The sequence below is a fragment of the Argentina silus genome (assembly GCF_951799395.1).
Source record: "Argentina silus genome assembly, chromosome: 9".
In the NCBI taxonomy this organism is placed as follows: domain Eukaryota; kingdom Metazoa; phylum Chordata; class Actinopteri; order Argentiniformes; family Argentinidae; genus Argentina; species Argentina silus.
The window spans coordinates 10,166,965-10,184,659 of NC_139663.1; the positions used below are offsets into that span (position 1 = coordinate 10,166,965).

The 17,695-nt window shown below is 42.0% G+C and overlaps 1 protein-coding gene across 1 annotated transcript in view; it reads right to left on the minus strand.

Moving 5' to 3' along the window:
- The window catches only part of asic2 (acid-sensing (proton-gated) ion channel 2), a gene marked incomplete at both ends in the record, with an annotated part of 205,278 nt that overhangs the window by 79,328 nt on the left and 108,255 nt on the right, over positions 1–17,695 (minus strand). The gene's annotated exons all lie outside the window — the stretch shown is intronic.

Below are 17,695 nucleotides of genomic sequence, written 5' to 3' on the forward strand. Positions count from 1 at the left end.
GTCAGTAGTCTGTCTGTCCGTCTGTTTGTCTATGTTGCTGATATGTCTGATATACAGTAATAGCCTCTCTGTATGTTGTACAGAACAACATTGAACCAGTATGCATGCATTGATTATTCAAGAGGAGCAGTTTATGGTTACATTTATTTCTATCTGGGCAAAATAAACCTGTACGATATCATCGTCTCCTACGCATTAATATTTGAATATCTGAGTTTGTAAAATACATTCATTTGCATGTAAGATGTGGCTTCTCCACAAAATGCTTTTACAGAGCGTCCACTAGTCTTCCTCTGCTAATGGCAAGACTATCTCCCTTGCCAATATGAGAAGAGTTCTATATTTCTTTTATTTTCTTAATTTATTTGCTTCAAGCTGTTCTGAGTTAACATCCAAGGAGCGTAATCTAGTAGAAGACTGGGCTGCCTGCTCTGAAAACAGCTCCTTAAACTGTAGCGGGATCTGCCCTTTCCATGCCCCCATGACAGATCTGAGTCATTATCAAACTGAAGAACAACTGGTATCTTTAGTCCTCTTTTATGACTCACCCAGGCTAAGTGAATAGTGTGGCTGTTTATGGAGATAGAAACAACAACAGGGAAATTGAAATGTCTAATTTGCTGCATTCCAAGTGTGGGGGCCTGACTAATTTTCACTGACGTGTAGGTTTGTGCTGTACAGTACAGTATGTGTTCTCTGACGGCTCCATGTGATTTAATCACTAGAGACATGGTGGAAAAAAGCTTTTCCACTCAGGGGTCAGATACACATCAAGCCCACACATATGCCTAAAGAAGCATTCCATACAGAGGAGGATTGTATTGTATAAACAAACACACACACACACACACACACACACACACACACACACACACACCAAGACGGGAAAAAATAAAAAACTGTAACTCTCTGTGTTAGATAAGGCTATACTCTCCTGTTATGTTTGATAAAGCTATACTCACATTGAGTGCTTTATACTGTAAGTCCTCTTAAAATAGTTATTACCTAAACAAAATATTTTTCCCTTAATGACCATCACATCACACCTATGATTATAAAAAAATAACAGATTTTTCTTTTCTTTTTTTTAAATGTATTCTATACAGACCATATTTGTTGTATATGTATCCACTTGTTTTCATCATAAAACACACAATTTGCAATCATGTTATGATATTATGGACATACAGTAGTGTTCATTTTTGGGGGTATCTGCTCTGGGGCAAAGGTTCACCTTCCAGCAGGACGACCCTAAGCACACAGCCAAGGCAATGCAGGAGTGGCTTCAGGACAAGTGTCTGAATGTCCTTGAGTGGCCCAGCCAGAGCCTAGATTTGAACCCAATCGAACATCTCTGGAGAGACCTGAAAATAGCTGTGCACCGACGCTCCCCATCGAACCTGACAGAGCTTGAGAGGATCTGCAGAGAAGAATGGGAGAAACTCCCCAAATACAGGTGTGCCAAGCTTGTAGCGTCATACCCAAGAAGACTTGAGGCTGTAATCGCTGCCAAAGGTGCTTCAACAAAGTACTGAGTAAAGGGTCTGAATACTTATGTAAATGTGATATTTCAGTTTTTTATTTTCAATAAATTAGCAAACATTTCGAAAAACCTGTTTTGGTTTTGTCATTATGGGATACTGTGTAAATTGATGAGGGGAAAAAAAATCTATAAATAGATTGTAGATTGATGAGGGGAAAAAAATAATTTATTCCATTTTAAAATAAGGCTGTAACATAACAAAATGTGGAAAAATGTAAGGGGTCTGAATACTTTCTGAATGCACTGTACATACAGTCCAATCATACATAATTCACAACTGTCAACAGCGTGTACATATACACATTCCCCTTAATACACAGCCACACTACATATATCTCAATTCAAATCCAGTCTTTTGCCTAAATGCCTAAATCCAAGCGCAGGATAATTAGCAAGGAGTGTTTTCATCCCTGCAGGAGAAGAGCTCAAAGGCTCAACATAAATATCCAATTAGGTAGGATAAAAACATCAGGGGGAATCAGAGATTCATTTGAGATATAACTGAACCACCAGATTCAATTACACAGCATACTTTACTCTGCCTACAAGATATCCCCTATCTCTCATCAACATCATTGTCCACGATTGATTGATGAACAATACTAGTTCTGTTGCAAAAAAAAGAGTCTGTTCTGTTGCAGTGGTAAAGAGTCCTTTCAGGATGCTGAGTGCAGACAGAAAACATCTCACACCCTCAAACCTATCCCAAGAACACTCAAACACACATAGGCTACACTCTTATTAAACATTCCTCACACAAACACCCACACAGTCAGACAATTGAACCTGTGCTCCTTTTTTAACGATATTGCAGAAGAATCTAGAAGCATGAGAAAAAGACTAGATCTGTATTAGGGCTAGGAATAGCATGGGATCTCACAATTACGATATTATCATGATACATAGGCTGTGTGTATTGCGTTTTGATACTATGATATATTACTATATTAATATTATTGATTGGGAAACAGTTGAAATATGTGTAGAACATGTTTTCTTTTTAAAAAAAACACAAACTGTAAAATAAATAATACATTTGTTCTCCAAAGGGGGGTGGAGGTGGGCTGATAATAATAAAAAAAAAAAAAAAAAAAAAAGAAAATCCTCTGAGTCAGAGTACAGATATTAATATTACCCACTGTATCGAAATTCCCCTCCACCACCAGTCCGTATTGCTGTGTTAACTCTGAAGAAACATGTCTGTGACATTGAGAGCAGATGAAAGATGAGGCGTATGAGTAAAAACAGTGTATTTGCTGCCATCCATCAACCCCACAGCGTGAATTAAGATGACACCAATAGCAGGCAATCAATGGCTGTTCTGTATTTTATGAGTTTTTTAATCTGAGCGTAGTCAAACTTGTCTGGGAGAAAAATGGCTCAAGGTGTGTGTAGCGGGGCTTCCCCGTGCTTCAAGAACACGCCTCATTTCAGGATGGATGGGTGGGCTGATTGCCTGGGCAGCCTATGGTAATTGATTGTACGCTCCACTGGTGGCTGAGCACTGAGTTCTCACGCAGACACATACTGAGTCATTATGATTATTAGTTGTTGTCAGTGACTGTAAACTAATCTTCACATAACTTAATATGAGAGGTAAGAGGTTAGGGGCTGTTCGTCAAATAACAAACCTAATATACTATGTATTTTCTAAAAAAACATGTTGAACTGCAGCAATCATCAAAGGCATATAGCAGAGAGATATTAATGGCTTTGTAGTTGGTATCGATCACGCTCTCCAAATGGATGAGTTTGTTCCTTCTCACTCAAGTGTTTGTCTGTCTGCTGGGAACATAGTGATGATGCAGACACACAAAACATATGTGAAACACAGTTCACTATATGATTTTAGTTTCTCAGTCTGCAAGTACCACAGATAATGTGTTCATCAAGCTTGGGTCATCACACAGGCAAGGGATCCTCCTAAGTGCTCAACTACTGTTATTCCAGTTAGAGTCAGAGGATTAAAAGACCAACCATTCACAGTGATGTAGGTATTGAAATGCAAAGCCTGAGACCTTGGACCAATGTATATTGTATGCAGGCAAGGTGTGTGCTCGCGGATAAAAGGTATCCCTGATGTCCAGTACTTTCATCTTCACTGTACTGTACGGCATCCTTAAACCAAAAACAGGTGGGCGATTGTAAATATGAAACCTACAATATCTGATGGTGGTGGTGGTGGAGACGTGACAATGCAGCAGTATCATCCCTGGCTAAGGAGCAGTGGAGGAGACTAGGGACTAGAGACTAGAGCAGTACCATCCCTCTGGCTAAGGAGCAGTGGAGGAGACTAGGGACTAGAGACTAGAGCAGTACTATCCCTCTGGCTAAGGAGCAGTGGATGGGACTAGAGAGTGGTCCTAAACTCGTGTTGTGACGAAGGTTTTCAGTGGTGCTACATGCATCATTTAGCCTGAGGTGAGGCAGTGTGAGAAGGTTTTAGCAGGAGAGGGTCCTGTGATTGGTTCAGGGTTTGCATCACTATGAAGCGGTTGACGGAAGCCTTAGTGACAACGTCGGCCACTCTGCTCCCTCCTGCCTTCCCTTCCTCCCTCCTTAACATCAACAACAGTCCTTGAAGTTTTCAGGTCATGGTCATGAGCGTGTTGAGAGTGGAGAGATGATTAATTAAGACTGAGACGGTGAGGGGAATTAGTGGGAGTGGGTATATAGATAGACGGGCAATAGCAAGCAGAAGCTGCATGCTATTGAGCCTAGTGCTGAGAGAAGCACATGCCATGACAGGCTTAACCACAAGAAAGTGAGGCTGCATCACAACCCATTAATGTTAATAGAACTCTCTCGGTGTGAACAACTCACTATTTCCATCTGTTAAAAGCTAGCAGAGGATGTTTACTCTCTTGGCTCACTGTGTCATGGTAACATGGCCATGGTCAGAAAGCAAACAAGCCCCCCATTCCAAATGTTATAATACTGTATGTGCTGTGTTGATGCAGTGGGCATGTACACATTTGTTTATTTGGGTCCATATATATCTCTTTACACCTGGCTGTGTACTGCATGGACTTCTGTACGGACTCTCTGACTCCAGCTCTCTACCTCTGTCCATTAGTGGGGTCTTTGGGTGCACTGGCTGTAAACGTGGCCAGTAAAAGGCTCTCAACCATATCACTTGAGTGTATCTTCCATGACCCTAGCATAGTGCTATTATACACGTCGAGAAGAATAGTGGATAGAGATTATTACGCACTTGACTGTGCGTGCGTGCGTGTGCGTGTGCGTGTGCGTGTGCGTGTGCGTGTGTGTGTGCGTGTGCGTGACCAGGGTGGGTGAGAGGTCTCTTCTCTTAGTCAGACCTCTAGGGGCAGCAGGGTCTCTCCTATCATCACATCCTCTTGATTACAAAGGTAGCGTTGGTTAAACTAATAATTAGCTCCAGCTGACATGTATCAAAAGACTCGATGGCAGTTTGGCTACATCCCAACCTCTACCCACACCCACCTCCACACCCCCTGCCCTTTACTGCTCCCTGTGGACCTGTATACCCGCGTTGAACAACCCAGTCACGATGCCGCGATGCTGCACTCCAGCGACCTTTTAAAACCAGCACAGAGGCAACGTGTTACAGGGGCAGAGGAGAAGGGCGAGAGGATAGGAGAGCGAGAGGAGAGGGAAGAGAGTGAAACTCAGAGCATTTCAACTGTGTAACAGACTCCCTGTCTGCTCTCTTTTAATTGGGTGGCTTGGAGTTCATGGATAAACAGTCGTAAGGGGCAGTCAGACCCGTTCACACTGCTCACACAGAATGCACAATGCTATAGATGGGTAGGTCTGTGGCAGACAGTGTACATTCAATGTATGTGTGTGTGTGTGTGTGTGTGTGTGTGTGTGTGTGTGTGTGTGTGTGTGTGTGTGTGTTGCAGAGGATCAGCAGATTTTGTGTGTATGTGTCCATCACTGTGTACTGGATCAGAGTGTTTTTTATGACTCCCCCTCTGATGAGACGGCGAGAGTCTATCCATCAGGCCATAGTCGTGGTGACAATGACATGCCTGGCCAGACCGCCATGCTGCGTCAAGTAATGCAGGAGCTGATGTGACCCGAATTCCAGAGAGAGGGCTATTTATTCTCCTCAACAAACTCAAAAGTGACCGATCAATCTGAACCAATCAGAGCGAGGTCAAGTGCAGTTAACTACAGTAAGTAAAGTGCCTGCTGTAAAAAAAATAAACCACACAATTTTGATCCCAGAAACAACTGTAATAAAAAGGTACAATTACTCCCCCTATACTGTATGACCAATTTCCTTTTCATAATTCCTCTGTATCTAAGGTTGTCAAGGTAACAGGAACACCAGCTGTGCATCACCCTCACAATATATTTGAAAGCAGCTGTCCAGCTGTGGGTGGGTGTGGCCATTAACGACAGGGAACATCTCCTCTAGGAGAAAACGAATGTTTTATTTATTTTATTTTTTTACAAAGAATCAAAGCCAATTAGATCCAAAGTGAACCTGTCCAAACCTGCTGTAAAGACACCGGAAAAAAAACTCCTTCAGGGAATAGAGAGAGCACAGAGCTGAGACCGCCACAACTGTTCTAATGATGCTATTAGCACTTTAAAGGAGGACAATCAATCAGAGAAGTGATCAGCATTAGCTTGTGTAGAGCATTGGACCATTAGTCAGGAGGCGCTGTGTGCGGTAGTCTGTATCCAAGTCAACAAGTGTGTACACATGTGCTCTAAGCATGGCCACCTGGTCCTAGGGTCGAGCATATGGGTCAGATATTATCTTAATATACAGTACGTCAAACACATATTGTAAAACTGTGTGTGTGTGTGTGTGTGTGTTTGTGCATGTGTGTGTGCGCGTGCTACTTTGCCTCCTAGGCCACCCTAAGGTACAGACAATGTCAATGAGACACAGAGGTAATTAGCCCATAAACAAGTATACTCACGAGTGTACTCTGAACCGCACGCAACATGAAACACTACAGGCATAAACAGAATAATAACAGCGTGGGCTGTTAGGAAAGAAAAGAGAGAGAGAGAGAGAGAGAGAGAGAGAGAAAGAAAGAGAAAGGCAAACAGAGAGGGAAGCACTGGAGGATGGTGGAGGTAGGAAATTCGGAGGCATTACAATGAGCCCTTCTCTGATTTCTGCCTCTACCAGAGAAGGCGAGGTGTAAGACCAGAAAATATGGATCGAAAGTAGATAGAAAGATCAGGAGAGCTGATGACTCTTGCTCTCTTGATATCGGGCTTGTTTTTGACAAGGCTTTGGGGTTAGCAAACGGTGTCATAACGGTGTCAAAAAAACATAATAAAAAAATAATGTCAAATAATGGACATACAGTATCAAGCATCCCATCTGAATGTAGGAGATGGACATTCTAGTGATAGAGAGAATCTCAGCTTAAAGGGCTTGTTGTTTTCTCCTCTGAAAAATAAGAAAAACACCAAAAATACTTGGCCCAGAGAGAATGCTTCGGCTCTGACACCACAGAAGGATCCTGCTGCTACCATTAGGAGACACACACAATGTCCAACTGAGTTTGTTCTCTTTCTTCACTCAAATCCCCAGCCAGCTAGCTGCCTGGCGTTCCTCTAATACCCGCCAGTTCTCCTATACAGTAGCATTGGAACGAAGCATTTATCCCCCAAAACATCTGTCTCGTGACCCTGGTAAAAGAGAACCTGCTGCGTCATAATCTCCAGGCTGTGAAGCAGCGATAGTGTCCATTATTAAATCTCCCTGTATTTGGTGGTGAGTGGATTCTGCAAGAGGCTGACATGGAGCAGATTCAGTAGGAGGTTTATGTCCAGCTGTTTCCCCTGGGAAGCTTTGACCCTTTTGGGAATCCGTTCTTAGAGTAGTGCAGGAAGACGCTTGGCCTGCCTCAGCACTGTAAGCACCTCTATGAATTAAAGATGAGCTCAAATTATACTTCCAGCTTGAACTGACTGGAACAGATTTTAAATTTGCATTTTATTTGAAAGCCCATAACCATCACATCCCGAATTGGCAGGACTATACATTTATGACATATTTTTGGTCAGGATTCAAGCCACCTCTGAACCAAATGGGAGTTCCATTTGAATCCTAAATATAAATGTGGCTAACTGTTGCAACCAAAGACAGCAGACTCCACTAACGGACTCCTGGCCATATCTCTTCAAAGAGCATGATGTATAATCCATGTATAACAGGAAGTGGGGAATGTTAGACCAGCTAAGCAGGCCACTCTAAACTTTGGACCAAAAACAATAAATTATTGCCAAATGTAGTTATTAAACATTACACCAAACCATAGTTCTAAGCAGAAAGTATTAGACAGGCAAGCTACCACTTCTCTGAGGGGTACATGTGCTGTCCAAATCTACTGTAGCCATCTAAACATCCCACTGCTCACTAGGCCAAGAGATGCAAATCAAAGCCACTATGTGGCGCCAATGTAAAATCCTCTTGCAACAAAAAATGACACCATTAGCTGACAATCAGGAGAAGTGATGCACATACACCAAACTATGCTATCCGTTAATGTTTTGTTAGGGTCTGTTAGGGTCTGTCCATCTCTGTTTCATACGTTTTGGCAGTTTTTTACAAACAACAAAAGTTTGAAGGAGTTGAACACTCCACAGTCTGTTGAATGCTGACAATTCGAAACAAGGTTTTGTATTGAGTCGCTGGGTTGTTTCAAAAGTCACGCCCGAATTCCACAGATCAAAACGCATTTCAGATGTACACATGTTTATAAGTTTTCTGATAGTTTGGTGTGTCTTAATGTTACTCACCCAGCTCCTCTATAAAAACACTCTCAGATGCCTTGTTTGTGAATGAGTGGCTCTGTGTAAATGCTAGTCATTGTCTCCTCAGAGAAAGAAACGAGATAGAGCAGCGCAATGCTCTCAGATAACCAATGACATATCTCATACTCCAATACTACGTACGGCTAGATAGGTGTGAGAGTTGTGGTATGCAGTGAATATTCATGTGGTTCTCTTCTCATTCTTCAGTTCACGTAATGCACTGTCCCTTCGGGGGGAGAGGGGTAGCTCCGTAAAGGTCAGAGATGTCGGCGTGGGCTCAGCCGTAATGAGGGCTGTTAAAGGTTACCTGCGTTAGATCAACACCATCCCAGAGCACTTTAACTCTCCAGAGGGAGGGAGAGAGAGGGTGTAAATACAAACATGCCAAATCTGCTGCTGTTAGCCTTTCCTCTCGAGTGACCATCTGGCAAAAGCTCTAGAGAAATATGATCCATTATAGAAACACTTCTGATACAGTAGCTCTCATACAGGTGCTAAAAGCTTGTGGAGTATGTGGACAATAACAAGCTATAACAGCCAATGGAGGTTCCTCTCCTCCACTCACATCAGTTTCAATATATCAGGTTCTCGTGTGAAAACACTTGGCATAACAGGCCAGTTTCAACCAGAAAATTACGCTTTAGCACATCATTCAGAGGATATATTGCCACATATCACATTCCTTTAGATGGCCAGGCAAGCCACAAGCCAGCCATTGTGTCTAAAGCACATGCAATTAATTACTGGTTTGACACATTCACTGTGGGTAAACAAATTACAGAGGTTCAGTTAGGACACTCTTGTCAGTTTAACCATTTATTGGCCATACATTTAAGTTTGGCGTAATGTAGAGCTCCCTGCCTGGAGTTAAACGACCATCACATACAAGTAAGCCCATGATTTATCAAACCACCCATATGTGGGCTACATACAGAGCAACCGAGTGGGTGGAGGCTGGGGGTGGAGGCTGGGGGTGGAGGCTGGGGGTGGTGGGTGGGATGACCACACAGAACGTACTCTCACAGCCATACACCCATGCAACCATGCAACCATGCAACCATGCAACCATGTCACAACTATTGAAGCTATGGAGGAGTGTAAACGTGGCTGCCTTTAACACTCTAACCAAAGTACCCAGTGTGAGGTCCGGAGACATCCATTTACGTTAACAGTATAACAGTATAATTATTGAATTAGATCAATGCCATACAAAAAAGAATGCAGTGGTTGTGTTTAGTCGGGACTTAAGAATCACTAGAATACCACATTTTGTATTTTAAGTAGTTATATATTGTAGTTGTATATTGAATATAACATATTGATGGACGTACGTATTTCAACCCGGGGTCAATCATGGAGTGCATTACAGATTGAGGGTCACCTGCTCTCCCTGTGCTGAAAGCTCCAATCTCGATTTTGTGTGTTTCTAAATGAATGTTTTCATTTTTGCAATCAATGTGTTTGCCATGGAAACGAATGTGATGAAGTTGAACATTTCTGCCTTTTCAGCTGTATCACACCTGTAAGGTTTAGATGGAGTGCAGTAATTGTCTTTTCATAAACCTGTCAGACAAACCTACACAAATAGTTTGCCTCTCATAATCCACATAATTTTGCATTGACTGCCCACTTTCTGTATTGATATCAACATCACAGGCCACAGGAGACACACAGGAGACACACGCACGGTAGGAAAGGATGCTTATTAAAAACAAGGTCTAAATAGACTGAGAGAAAAATTATATTGTGGCTTGAGTAAAACAATAAGACTGCGTTTCGACATACGGGTTTGATGAAGAGTACGTGTCTCCTCTGCAGAGACTGGGTTCACGCTGGCTTCTATTCACATGTAATCACACGTTGAACATGAAAATAACTGTTATTGTCTTTCTGTCTTTGTTGCTAATAGCCATTACAGTTGAAATGGGTAAGACATTCATAACTGTAATGTCACTTTCGATTCACTATGATGAGGGTAAATGTCCCTTGAACATGTGATGTGCTGTATTTGTGCATACGTGTGAACCAGTTGTCCTGTCGCCTGACTGACAGCTGTGCCGTTGACTTAGAGTGTCCTACCTGAACTAACGTTACGCTCCATAGAAGTGAATTATAACCCAAGAACAGTACAGCGCAACAGAATGAAATGCGTATGTGGCAAACCATGCATGGTGCCGTTGCATGCATGGGTTAGCTTAAAGCCAGCTTTTAAATCACTGTCATGCACACTCCTCATGTCAATAGACAGAGACTTGAGGAGTGGGCTAGTGTGGTGTGGGTGTTTTCTACAGCCCCAGGGTCCTCACAAACCTCACACACATACAAAATGAAAACAACTCCAAAAATCACTCAACAACACCACTGTGATCAAAGCAAGCATATAAACATCCTCTTCAGTATTTCACCATCTCATGAATTTTTTATTGTTGTAGTTTTTTGAGGGGAGAGAGGGAAACATCTGAGATTTACATGCGTTCATTCACGATTATTTTGCGCTTTTCTTGTGTCAAGGATTACCGTTTGTATTTGAAATGCATCAGTGACAAAATGCGTCGGTGACAAAATGAGAGCAGGAGAGAGCAGGAAACAAATTACCTAGAGTGCACTCTTCTCTATTTCATTCCTTCCACTGCATCTAGTTGATTTCAGCTTTTAGAGTTCCTGACGTGCTCATGCATATAATAGTTTGCAGACCATGTCGGTGAGCAAACTGGCTGTTCCTTCAGGTTGCAACCACTAATATCGTATCTGGTTCATGGTTAACAGGTTATACCATCACATTTGTCAGTGCTCTAAACAGGAGAGCTGAGTCTAAACTGTAAGGTTTCCAGCTAATAATATGTCTTCTGTCATGTGGGCTGGAAAACTAGAATAATCAGAGGTGATACTCAGAGGTGGAGCAGCCATGGCAACACCATACAGTAGTAATTGAGAGGAAATTATGTACACTGGCAACAGCATAAAAGCTAAACAACTTTGTGAGGAGCATTGTGTGAAATTGATCAGAGAGTGAGAGTGGTTTGGATTAATATCTTTTCACTATCTCATATTTGCAAAGTATTGTATTCAAACTTTATTGCTGACTACCAGATCTGCAGTCATCAAGCTGTATGTAATGCAACTCTAACGTAATGTTAAAGAAATGACCCAGTGTGAAAGGGGAGGTATTGTCGGGAGTCATTATAACCAAGAGCAGTGTAATCTAAAAAGCATCGAAGTAATAGAATTCAGACTTAATGTGGTCACACTGACACAGCAGCTATTATATTTTGGGGTCTGATTGTCATTTTCCTCCCTGAGCAAGTCCTTACTGTTCTCAAAAAGGGCCTTCATTTACATAAAATCTCTGGCAGTTGTTGAAAGATCATTTCCTACTGACTGGCCACCATTACCTCACACTACCACACAGATAAAATGTATTTTCTTTTACGGAATTTCTAGCAGTACAACCCATGAATTGTCATTAGGCACAACACACTGACTAATACAACTAATGTCAGTAATATAACCCCATTCTAATAGTCATCAAAAAGGAATAAAATCTTGCAAGTCATCATCATACAACATTTTCAGTCATGATAAAGTTCATGATGAATTATCACTCTCCAGTTGCTTATGAAATTAATCTCCAGTAGTATAATATAAAGTAGCCGATATGTTTAATTTACTGAAAGTTGTCTGGCCTAGGTCCTGGCTTGCCTGGCCTGGACCCTATTGTATATTCCTTGTGAGATAACATAAACATACATTTTAGTTCTGGGCCTCTCAGAATTACTCATAGGATTTGTGTTAAAAGCATAGTTATGACTAAAAAAGCTGGCAGTGGGAGTGTGTTATCAAGCTTCTTACTCACTCTGTGTGATAAGTAGGACCAACTCTTATGAATGAATTTGCGCTGATAATGGTTGTCTGTGATAGAACCAAATCACCGCTATTACACTGCTGCATTTTCCCTGTTGCCAAAAAGCTCAAGGATTATTTTCATTTCCCCAGGGAATGCAAAAGACCTTCCCGTAGATGGGGAAATGACACACATTATGCCATCCCTGTCCAACCGGTATAAGAAACTCTCATTGTCAAATGTTTGTAAAACATCTCTCCTATCCCGAAATATGTGTGCACTGTGTGTGCAGCCATCTATTAGTAACTCATAGCCTTCTCATAAAGAACAAGGACACCTCTTGAGGACTCTATGAGAAGTGGAGTTATGAGAACTAGTGGAGTTATGAGAACTTGTTAGTCTAAAGACTCTTGACAACTTGCTTTTATTAATATGCATAAAGTAATGCACCATGTGCGTCTCTTTTAATTTCCTTCCTACCTTCCTACTCTGAGGGGCTTGATAACTCCTGGCCTTGGTCCTCAGATCCTTCAGATTGAATTTCATCCCCATCCTACAGTACAACCCTTTCTTCTCTTACAGGAACACATCAGAGGCCATGGCACTTCTATGTGCTTCTACCAGAGAAACCTTGTATTCTGGGCTGGCTGGATAAAAGAGACAGTCCGCCCGTAAGCCACTGCAGAAAACATTGGTCCTCATTAACTCAGTTTTTGTTGGCCTCGTTTTCTCATTAGCTTTTTGCTCATCAACATGGAAAGGAAGGTCTAATGGACAACACAGCATTTCTAAGCAATTATCTTATGAATTCTGGATCTGTTCAGAAAAGGTGTCTCATCTACGGGGACAACTTGAACTAGATTGGATGTGAATGACAGAGACAGACTGAAAAGCAAGAATCAAATTGAGATAGTCCAGCCTCAAGTGAATAGAAACAATTGAAGTTTAATAGCCTAATGATAGCAGAGAACCCTGGTGAGTTATTCAGAGACTGAAAATAAATGGGTCAGGGTCTTGTTTCTTGAGAACGCTAAAACACAAACACAGACCACCTGATTTTGCCTTTCCTTTGCTAGTATCTCATCTTTGAGTTAGTCAATAGTGGTGTTTCTCACAGGGTATTGTATGAAACAATAGTCCAATATTGTATTTTTCATTTCCACTTCCCAGAGAAAGAATATCTTCATGTGGCCTAGTAAAACAGCTGCAAATTACGCTGATTACTTTATAAACACATGGGAATCACACTATCCACAATTTCTATGATTACAAGGGTCGGCTGATAATACAGTTCAGGCATAACATTCACAGTATACTTGTGCAGTGATCGTAGTTACTTCAATACATGCACAGTGATAGTAGTTATTTGTATATTCGCACAGTAAGAATACAGTGGCTCTCCAAATGCCAACTCTCACACTGGACATGGATGGAGAGAAATGGTAACATTGCAAGTTGTACCAAACTCCCAGGCAAAACGTCCTCCAGAGATATCTACCGCAATGTATCCTGCAAAATTAAATATGCCACTGGCTTCATTCCTACCGTCGATTAGCCGCGCTGATCTGCATGTTAAATGGCAGTGCGTTCCGTGTTCACCACTAATTACATACAGAGCGGTGGGAACACTTGAATCTCGTTACTGTACACCACATGGGAAGTTCATGTACCATTACGAAACTGAATCGCTGTGTACTTAAGAGACCATAGACCATCTCATCCTCTCCACTAATGGGAAGATGTGAGTGAACAAACAAAGACCCCAGCTTCACCAGTAATGGAAAGCCAGCAAAAGAAAAGCAACAAAAAGAGAATAATGAGGATTATCCATTACAGTGCCAGAAATAATTTCATCATGAAAGTCAGGCCAAGGGTAAAAATGTAACTAAAAAGCATTGGGTCGTCTTGGATCGACATGTCACTGGCATTTGACCTGTAACCTTTGTGGATGAGTAGGCTTGTTACCTAGGACTTGCGTTGTGCGTTGGGATGAGTTGGGCTGGTGGCTCTTCAGAACACTTGAGTGGAAAATGATGTCAGCTACTCATGTACAGGTGTACAGTTGAGTACCCTTAGAAAAGTTTTCTGGAGCAAACTGCCCCTGGGAAACAAGGTATTGAGTACTAGAGGAAATGTGACAACAAAATTGGCAATAGAGCAGAAGAGACCTGAAAGCACAGGAGACATCACAGCCCACTGCAGACGCATACACTTCCCATATTCCTACAGACATATTGTGCTGCCACAGCCTTTTTTGTGTTCTCACTCAATCCTGTGAAATTAAACATTGAAAAATGCATTTGTCGTTTAGGAGCTGTGCCTCGTTTTCCTGCCTAACTGCAAAAATGACTGATTTCTTCCCTCCTGAACAGTATACCTGCTTCTTTGAACTTTTCACGGCAGGCTAAAGAGCGAACACCGAGCTGGCATTTAATCATTTCAGAAATAATTTCAAGGTGATGAAATTTGATAAGGTCGGGCTATCCTCGTTCACACTTCAGACTTAAAAATGAAAAGTAAAGAGACAGAAAAGTGCAGAATTTTAAAAATGGGGAAAGAGAACATTTTCACACTCATTATGTTTGGGGGATCAATTTGACCAGAGGGCAAATGAGTTATGAGATGCAATAGGGCTTTCAATATTATGACCCCAGCACTCTAATATCTGCTGTGTGTGTGTGCATGGGTCCGTGTGTGTGTGTGTGCACGTGCATGCATCTGTGTGTGTGTGTGTGTGTGTTTATGTGTGCATGTGTGCATTTGTGTGTGCGCGCACGTGCGTCTGTGTGTGTGTGTGTGTTTGTCTACTAAGTCAACTTGCAAGGGACCGCCAGCGCCAATAACGGTGTGTGTGTGTGTGTGTGTGTGTGTGTGTGTGTGTGTGTGTGTGTGTGTGTGTGTGTGTGTGTGCAACAGTGCAAGAGCCTTGTGTGTGTTTGCAAGTAGAGATTTGGATGTCTTACACTTCAAGAGGGCTGAAAAAGCGACAGTTTATGCCAAGATTTATGACCTTAATGATACAGCAAATGTCCGACATGGAATTGGAGGCGCAGAGTAACAAGATTAAAAAGGTAGATAATTTATTGAGGAGTATAAACTGTGGTGGAGATGAAGCAGAGATTAAATGGATCTCCACTCTCCCTCTAACCCCTGAGAGGGGCAGCAGGAAGGACCTCGGAGAGTGCAGCAAATGATTGGAAAGCCAGTAAAGATTGAGTGACTGATGCAAGAAGGATGCACTATATCTCATAATAGGCTTTTATACACAAAGAGGACGATGAATAGAAAGAAAGATGATTAATTGAGGAGAGAATAAGTCAGAGAAAGAGAGAGGGAGGGAGGGAGGGAGAGATAGAGGTGGGGAGAGAGAGCGAGAGAGAGAGAGAGAGAGAAAGAGAGAGAGAGAGAGCTTTACTTGCCTGGAGTTTGTCACTTTAAATAAAAAGATACAGGGTACATGGAAACATGGAATGTGATTATTTGAATGAAAAAAAGAGTGCATCAACACTTTAAAACCAGGAAACCAATGGAGGGTATTAGATGACAGTAGAGGAGCATATTGACTTTCTGAAGATGAATGGTTCATTACATAAGAGAGAATAAGATCACCGTACTCAGTAACAAAAGGTGCTTTCCAGTCCAGTGCTTTCCAACTGTAACGTCTCGTCATGTTATTCATTTATTGTTCCCTGTTTATGTTTGTGTCCCTCACCTTGTCTCTCGTTCCAGACACTTCACTACCTGCCCATGTGTGTTTCCCACCTGTGTGATCGTCTACCCCGTCCTGATTGGATTCACCTGTTCCTCATCATCATTCCCTGTGTATTTAGTCTGTGTGTTTCCCCTGTCTCGTTGTCAGTTCGTCTTTGTCCCTTGTGTCAAGCCTACCAGCGATTACTCCTAGTGTTTTTGTATTCCTGTTTTGTTTTTTTATCTACGCTTGTTTTTCGGACATTCCTTGTTGCCATCTCCCTGATGGATTGTATGCCTACTATTCTGATTGATTACCTGTGCACCGAACCCTGCCTTGCCTACCCCTTACTGGATTATCTGTTTTACCTATTGACTGCCTACCCGTGTATCAAACATTTTCTGGAAGTAATGACTATTCTTTTGGATTTTAAGTTTTGGTCTCTGAGTCATGCATTTGAGTCCTCTGGCTGCGTACTATATTCATTACACCAACTCCTTTGCCTGCTTTTACAGGAATCAATACTATGACAAAGACTCAGAGAGAGTATATTTAATTAAAAAGAAAACAATGCTAATTTAGTACTTGACATTGATTTTTAAAAAGCTTTTTCAAATAGCAATAACTAATGGGGGGGTTCATTACTATATTATACAAATAATAGTCAGTGTTTAAAATAAACTATATGACCTCCGCATTTGAGTTCTGTGTGTTTGAAGTTTAATACTTGAATGCATCAGGAATCTTTATTTTTTAAAACCTGTATATAGAAGGTAGAGGCATCGGCCTCATTAGTGATCCCAACAGTCCACCGGGGGCCATGAGGCCACGTGTGTGTGTGTGTGTGTGTGTGTGTGTGTGTGTGTGTGTGTGTGTGTGTGTGTGTGTGTGTGTGTGTGCGTGCGAGCATGTGTGCGTGCGTGCGAGCATGTGTGTGTGTGCGTGTACACATGTAGCAATGCAGAGCTAGATAGTATGAGAAACCTTTTGAGGCCAAGCCAAGAGTGTGGGTATAAAATAATCATGTACCTTGTCATGACCACTGATGGTATGGTGCTAAAGAGGAACCATCAACGCACGCTCTATGGGAGGCGAGCATCAAGTGCAAATGTCCTCTGCAATCTGCCATAGCCTTTATCCCTACATGCCTGCAGGGCACCGAGGGGGAGATGGAGAGAGATCCTCACACTTTGGCCGCTGAAATCTGATCAATCTCCAATCCAGTATGGTAATTGAGAAAGCAGCCCGGCTCACAGATTCCACAGAAAGGCTTGGATTTATTGTATGTTTATTGGATTTATTGTTATTCTATGAAACTCAAAAAACTCAGTTCCAACATGTACGGTAGTTAGCCATACTGCCCACACCACCATCTATATCCTGTCTCATTAATATTCTCTAATCTAAAACCTCATGAGAGGAGTGTTTTTGAGGGCAGGCTTGTAGTGATGCTAACAAGTGGAGAAAATATGGATGATTACACAAATGGATGAACAGAAATATAGAGGGATCCATGGGGAAATTAGAGGCTTCCTCTAGGAAACAGCGTGTGTGAAAATACGCCATATTGTGCTGAAAAACAAATTCATTGGGATCTGTCACAGATCTTCTCACATATGGTCACCTATGTGTGCATGGTGGGAGAGACACGTCTAGCCAGATGGCGAGGCCAACACAGGCAGAGACAGCACTGTTAATTATCCTCTTCCTCCACTAGAGTGCCTCCACAACAGTATTCTACGTGCAGCTAGCATGGTGTAGCCTGCTCATTTATCTTGAGTCCCAGAATCTTATCTCTCAATTGAAATTCTGATGGCGCAGGATGTAAAAAGTGCTTCAGAAGTTT